This window comes from Cuculus canorus, chromosome 2 (assembly GCF_017976375.1).
Source record: "Cuculus canorus isolate bCucCan1 chromosome 2, bCucCan1.pri, whole genome shotgun sequence".
Classification (NCBI taxonomy): domain Eukaryota; kingdom Metazoa; phylum Chordata; class Aves; order Cuculiformes; family Cuculidae; genus Cuculus; species Cuculus canorus.
The window spans coordinates 20,919,136-20,925,299 of NC_071402.1; the positions used below are offsets into that span (position 1 = coordinate 20,919,136).

Consider the following 6,164-nt stretch of genomic DNA (forward strand, 5'->3'; position numbering starts at 1 on the left):
AATTTACTCAGTCCACCGGTTTCTATTATATAGGAAGTCAATGCACATGTCCTTCTGGTTTCATAATGTCCAGGGTTGCGTCAGAGAAATACCCTTGTTCCTTCACAAGTTTTAAGTCTCCTTTACTTATCAGTCAGTCAGGCTTTCAACCTTGATTAACTCTTACTCAGCAAGTACTTTGTTACTTCACCCCTAAACTTGGGGGATAGGGGGAAAATGGGACCTCTGTCATACAGAATAAAAGAGTCATAAAAGCTTACCAGAAATACACCAATTGGTTTAGACTTAGCAGTCTAAGCCTGAAAACAACTGGATACAGTAAAAAGAAAATAAAGACAAGACTAGTGTACCTTTCGTGACCTCAAGGAGAACTCACACAAATACATTTGTCATATAACACCACTGTACAGTTTGTCCTGCTGCTCAGAGTCCCATTTTTCCCCATCTTCCCATCCCTGAGCTACATGGACAACACGTAACACTAGCCCCAAAGAAGGTGCAAACTTTTGTTTTGTGACCGCATGTCTGTAAGCTGTGTTCAGGACTCCACTGTGAGCTCCACTACAAGACACATACAGTTTGTGGGTAGCTGTCCTTTCTTCCCTTTGCTACCAAATATTACCCCGCCATCTTTGCATGATTTCTCAAGTATCAAATGGTAAAGATATCAGAGTGTATTCCTGAAGAGTAACAAAGTGAAGGCTAACAGTCCTTTCCTCTCATGCAATTTAAGAGTTAAGGAGCCAAAACTCCAGTTTGTTCTCAGTACAATACCTGTGGAATTCTATACAGCTCTATGCATTATCCTCCTTACATTGTTCTCCCTCTGATTGTTCTCCTTCCTCTCCAAACCCTGTAACAGGCAGCAGAATAACAAAAAGTAGCAAATACTCCTTCTATCTGTTTTTTAGAGCAATGTAAGAATGCAGGAGGTCATCACTTGTTTCAATCTGTCACTGAGAGATACAGGCAGTAAACTCACCTACAGGAGAAACTCGCTAATTGTACTGCTGTAGCCACAGATAAACTCTGTGACAGAGGCCTCTGCACAATCTGAAAGATTTTGACCTACAGATCCAAAAACTTCCTGCCTTCGAAATTGTATGACACATCCATATTATGAGATACCCAGGAGATATCTTCTCCATATCTATGCCTAATCTTGAGTAAAACTGGTAGGAGCAGATGCTAGAATAAAAGGGTAATTTGCAGTTCACTGCAGCAGTACACCACGTCAGCATCTGCTCCTGGCACCAAACACCACGGATTAACTGGAGCTAACAGTGTCTTTTTCAAACACTTGAAGGTCTTCCCCAAGAGCTTTGGAGCATGTGCAGTTCTTTGCATATCCCAAACTGCTCCTGCCTCCCATGGTAACAGTTCACATACCGAAGAACAACACCCCACCTTGACAAATATCTGCTGCAATAGACAAGGGAGCCACCCTAAATTTAAGTAAATGGCTCTGTTAAACAAAAGTATTAGTATCTTGAGTGGACTCATCCACAAACACATAGCAATCTGGTGCTAACCTAATACCTAATCAGGCCTGTCAGCAAGAACTGTTTGCTTCTGTAAGGCTGTCACCTCCCATATGTGTTTCAATATTATGCTTAATTTAATATTTTTGCTATAGTAATTTTAAGAAACAACAGCAGCTCAAAGGGTGAAGAAAAAACTGGTTACAGTAGCTTATCAATAAAAACAAACGCTAGGAGACTTTCTTGCAAATTAACAACTGATAGGTAGTGCCGACCACAACAGGCTGCTACCTTCAGCTATCAACCTTGGAGAACAACTACTTCTCTATGAAGATTTCCTAGGGCGTTATAAAAAATTAGTATTTCTACATCTCTTTCCATAGTTTCAATATTCCCTAGAGTCCTGATAGGATAAGTAGATATTATTTCCTATAATGTGAGATTACACACTTTATTAAAGGGGGAAAAAGAAAAAAAAAAAAAGGGGAAAAAAAAAAAAGGAAGATCTTTCCATAGGTGAAGTGAATAATGGAGAAAGATTAGAGTCACTTTTTTCTGCCCAAAGGGGAAAATAACTATATGCAAATGCTGCAGCTGCTAACTAGACATTCCCAAATAATCAATGTGTAACCCCACTGCCACTCAAATGATTTTCTCATTTCCAGCAGTTGGACTCGAACATGGACAAGGAATGGTGAATCAACTGAGATTCTACGGGAACTATACCACACTGTATATTCTAAGGACGTGCCTAGATGCTCCATCTGCATAAGCTTTGACTATGAAAGAATTTTTATCTGGTTAGGATGCTGAAATAATCCTACTAATTGGAATGGGCTCTGGAACTATAATGAATGGTAAAATGCAACACAAATGCCACCTATTAAACAAATTATTACTCCAAGAGGATAAGGAAAGGCATTTTTAACACTCCGAGTTCAAAGGCTTCTGATATCTTTACCAATATTTTTTAAATACTTAGCATTATTTCAGCCCAAATCTAATTACAGAGGAAAAATGGCACGTTGCAAGACACAAAAACTTCCCCCCCTTATTTTTCACTATATCATCAACATAGGTAACAGAGGCTCTTCTTTCATCCTGCATTCTCTTATGGTCTTGTGCAGCAAGCAAAAGGCATCTACTCAAGAATTCATTTTTTCCTTATTATTGCATACTCGTAAAAATGGAACTGACAGGACAGCAGCTTATTCGTGCACAAGTCAGATCCCCCCCACACACCTCGACTGGCTTTCAAAAACCCACAGATCAATTGTTATTGTTTGAGGGGTTTGTCTTGGTGGGGGGGGCGCAGCGGGAAGGGGGATGTTTCATTTAGGAGCCGGGAAGAGTTGCAGCACTACAGAAACAATCACACAGCAGTCTTCCTGTCTCCACTGCAATAACAGTAATTAACAGAATACAGGCAGTGGGGATGGCAACTTCTCGGTCTATAACTGCTGTAAAATAGATCTAAGTTTTATAAGGCTTAGGATGAAGACACTAAAGCTTTATATTTATCTCTGTGAGTACTCCACGATATCTAAGTCAATATGCCAAGATAATCACACATGCAGGAGTGTCAAAATTCACGTCATTAAACTGAGAAAACCTATCAGAGCAGCCTAATGAAAATTAAGACAAGCTTTCCACCAAGAGCACCTTACTATCCCTCACTTAGTCCAATACTTTCACCGTGTTAACCAGCAGAATTTTCGTAAGTGACACTCAGTTTCATAGAAAGCGTCACAAATTCTCCTTTCTCTATTAATCCTTTTAATGAGATGGGCTGTCTTAATACAACTTTGTGAACAGCCACGCTGAATAGGGAAGCGGTTTCTGAAACCTTTCCTCATTTCAGAGCACAGAGAGAGGAATTAATTAAGCGATGCCGCTTCCAACACTTAAGTGAAAAACTTTACATTCCCTAATAACAGTAATAAACGATTTTGAGATTGACTTCACGGCTGACAGGAACAACACAAGAATAAGTATGCATAAAATTAATAGCAGGATCCCATTTTTAGAGGAAAAAAAACCTCATAGTTTGGTGTTTGTTCGCTACCGACAGGTAAGTTAGAACACTGCACCCCCGCTGAACTGAAAGAACTCCTAGAATGAGCTGTTAGGAGGGAACCAACCCGTGTGTTATGGAATCACGGAATGGCCTGGGTTGGAATGGACCTTACAGCCCATCCATTTCCACCCCCTGCCACGGGCAAGGGACCCCACAGATCCTCCACCACAGATTCTCCCAGGAAACACGACACCCTCTGCTCCATCACCTCTACCCCGGACCCCCGGACGATGCCCACACCCCCAGTGGTCCCGGGGGCACCACAGAAGCGCGACAGCCGCCCGCCCGACGTCAGCCCCCCCCCCACCCCCCCGTTCCCCCACAGGGGCAGCGCTGCCCCTGTGGGGGGCGGGGGTGGGGGCTGACGTCGGACGGGCGGCGTCGCGTCCTCGTCTGCGCCCCAGCTTCGCGCGCGCGGAGTAACTTACTTGCAGGCAGCGGGGCCGCCGCGCGCCCTCCTTCCCGCGCTCCGAGTGCCGCGGCCGCTGCCGAGCGGCTTCGGACATGCTCAGTGCCCCCCCACACACACCAAGAGCTCTGCAGCCGGGTGGAACGTACCATCACCAGCGCGGGAGGGGGGGCATAGAGGAATAGAGGGCAGAGCTGGATGGTACCAAGAGGATGAGCTAAAAATAGGCGCCGCAGAAGAGAACAGCTGCAGCTTAAAGGGGCAGAGGCGGCTTGGAACCAAGCGGGGGTTTAGTCGTTCTCAGGATGCATCTTCATCCTGCTCTGAGGTGGGTTTTGTGGTCGAGATCCACTCTCTCCAGTGGAGCCCAGAGCAGTCAGATGAGGATGTGACAGGTCCAAGGCGAAGAGCTGGCAAAAGAGACCCCTGCGTATGTTTTTTTCTGAGCTGGAAGATGTACACGGCAAGAGAAATGACATGATCACACTCTCCTTTTGAAGGCACTACTGTGTTCCAAACCTAGGAGCTGTAGGTAACTGTTGGAAATTAAATCTGTTGGAAATCAAAACTGTTGGAAATTAAAGCTGTTGGAAATTAAAACTGTTTGAAATTTAAATACCCAAGTATTTGTGAATGGGAGTTTCTCTTGTGTTCTTTTTAAGCTGTGGCTTATCATTGCCTTCCTAAAAGACCAATAAGCATGATAGCACCAAATTGGTTTAGATTTATAAACATACTAAAACGCATAAAATTATATAAATCTAGCAGGAGTTCAGAGTTTTTGCTGAATTCTGATTTTACAAATGCAGAAAATTGCACGAACCCCAGCTTTACAGCATGAATGTTAAATGAGGTCTCACTCAGAGAAGAACATCGGACAATACCTTCATAATGATAACCTGCTACTCTGATGCCATCACGTTCAATAGTATGCACAGTCAAGATTACCATGTTAAAAAAGTTTCATTTAGTTCACTAGACATGAGAGGAGAGCACTGTAAGTTTGTCTTAATGAGAACTCTAACAGCCTTCAGCAATAACTAAGGCAGAAAAAAAAAAGCTCAGTTACATGTAGGTGAGTATAATCAGGAAAGGAAACATTACTTGTCAGTAATGTCAAATAAAATGAGAGCGAGGAAGCAATTTTCCTCACAAACTGACATACAATGGGATAGATGATTAGACAAGATTATGTAGGCAACTCTGCTGCAGTACTTTAAGAGACAAAAGATGATGTCATAAAGATTGTAGTATTAAAAAGAGAATGAATCACATTCAGTAATTGTCTCCTCTTTCTGTGTTCTCTATAAGCCATGATGTACACTGTATTCTGTAGTCCGTGTCTAACGGCAGCCTTAACACTATATATTATAAAAAGTTGTATGCTATGCAGCATGCGTAACTGTGGTACAAACTGATGAAAAAAAAAAGAAAAAAATATGTAATTCTTTCACTTAGAGCTATTGATTTGAGATAGACAGCAGGGGAACCAGAAAAGGCAGTTTTCTGAGTGCAGCCTCTGATTTAGGATAACAGAGGACTAATGTAATCCTGGCTGCAGCTGGAGCTCTGCAGGAACAGTAGGTAGCCTCTGGAGAATTTCCTAGAACAGTTTGCCCCTTCATCAGCATACAGCTCTAGATAAATCAGGAGACCAAAAGATGTCCTGAATCTCAGGAGAGTAGCTTCCCACTGGGGACTTCTGTTGTCTAGGGAGTGCACAAGTCTGTCCATCATGGGAACAAATGTCTCAGTTAAAATAATGGTGAGGAAAATATGTATTTTTTGAAGTCTGCATTATCATTCCCTGCAGGGATAGCTACATTATCTTTCTTATATGTTTCTTTGTCTATGAGGAATATCTTCATAACTTGTCAAATACAGCTGTTTTTGCAAGGAGAGATAAACGTATGTGGCTCTTTCTTACCCAAGCCATGCTGTTGTAAATTGCGTCAAATTATAAATAAATTTGCCTGAGATAACAATTTCTTATAATTCCAGCTTTCAAAAGACACTATTATCACCCAGATGCAAATTACCAAACTGGACATTGGTAAGTAAGTGGTGGCAGCACCTGCTGTGCCAACGAGTGAACTGTAAGTTATTCAGAGGCAGACACCCTTCTGAAGCTGGATGCTGTTCTTTTCTTGTTCCAGTTTTGCTCAACAGAAATATCCATAGAGATGCAATTTGTTCC

At 42.3% G+C, this 6,164-nt stretch overlaps 1 protein-coding gene across 2 annotated transcripts in view; it reads right to left on the reverse strand.

The window, feature by feature from the left end:
- OXR1 (oxidation resistance 1) overlaps window positions 1-4,124 on the reverse strand; it is a 273,264-nt gene extending 269,140 nt beyond the window's left edge. The window contains exon 1 of one of the 2 annotated variants that reach the window (XM_054057092.1): window positions 3,987-4,124. The gene's annotated coding sequence lies outside the window, so the exon portion shown is untranslated. The remainder of the gene's footprint in view (window positions 1-3,986) is intronic. The other variant, XM_054057091.1, reaches the window with a different exon arrangement.
- Window positions 4,125-6,164: the final 2,040 nt, after the last annotated feature.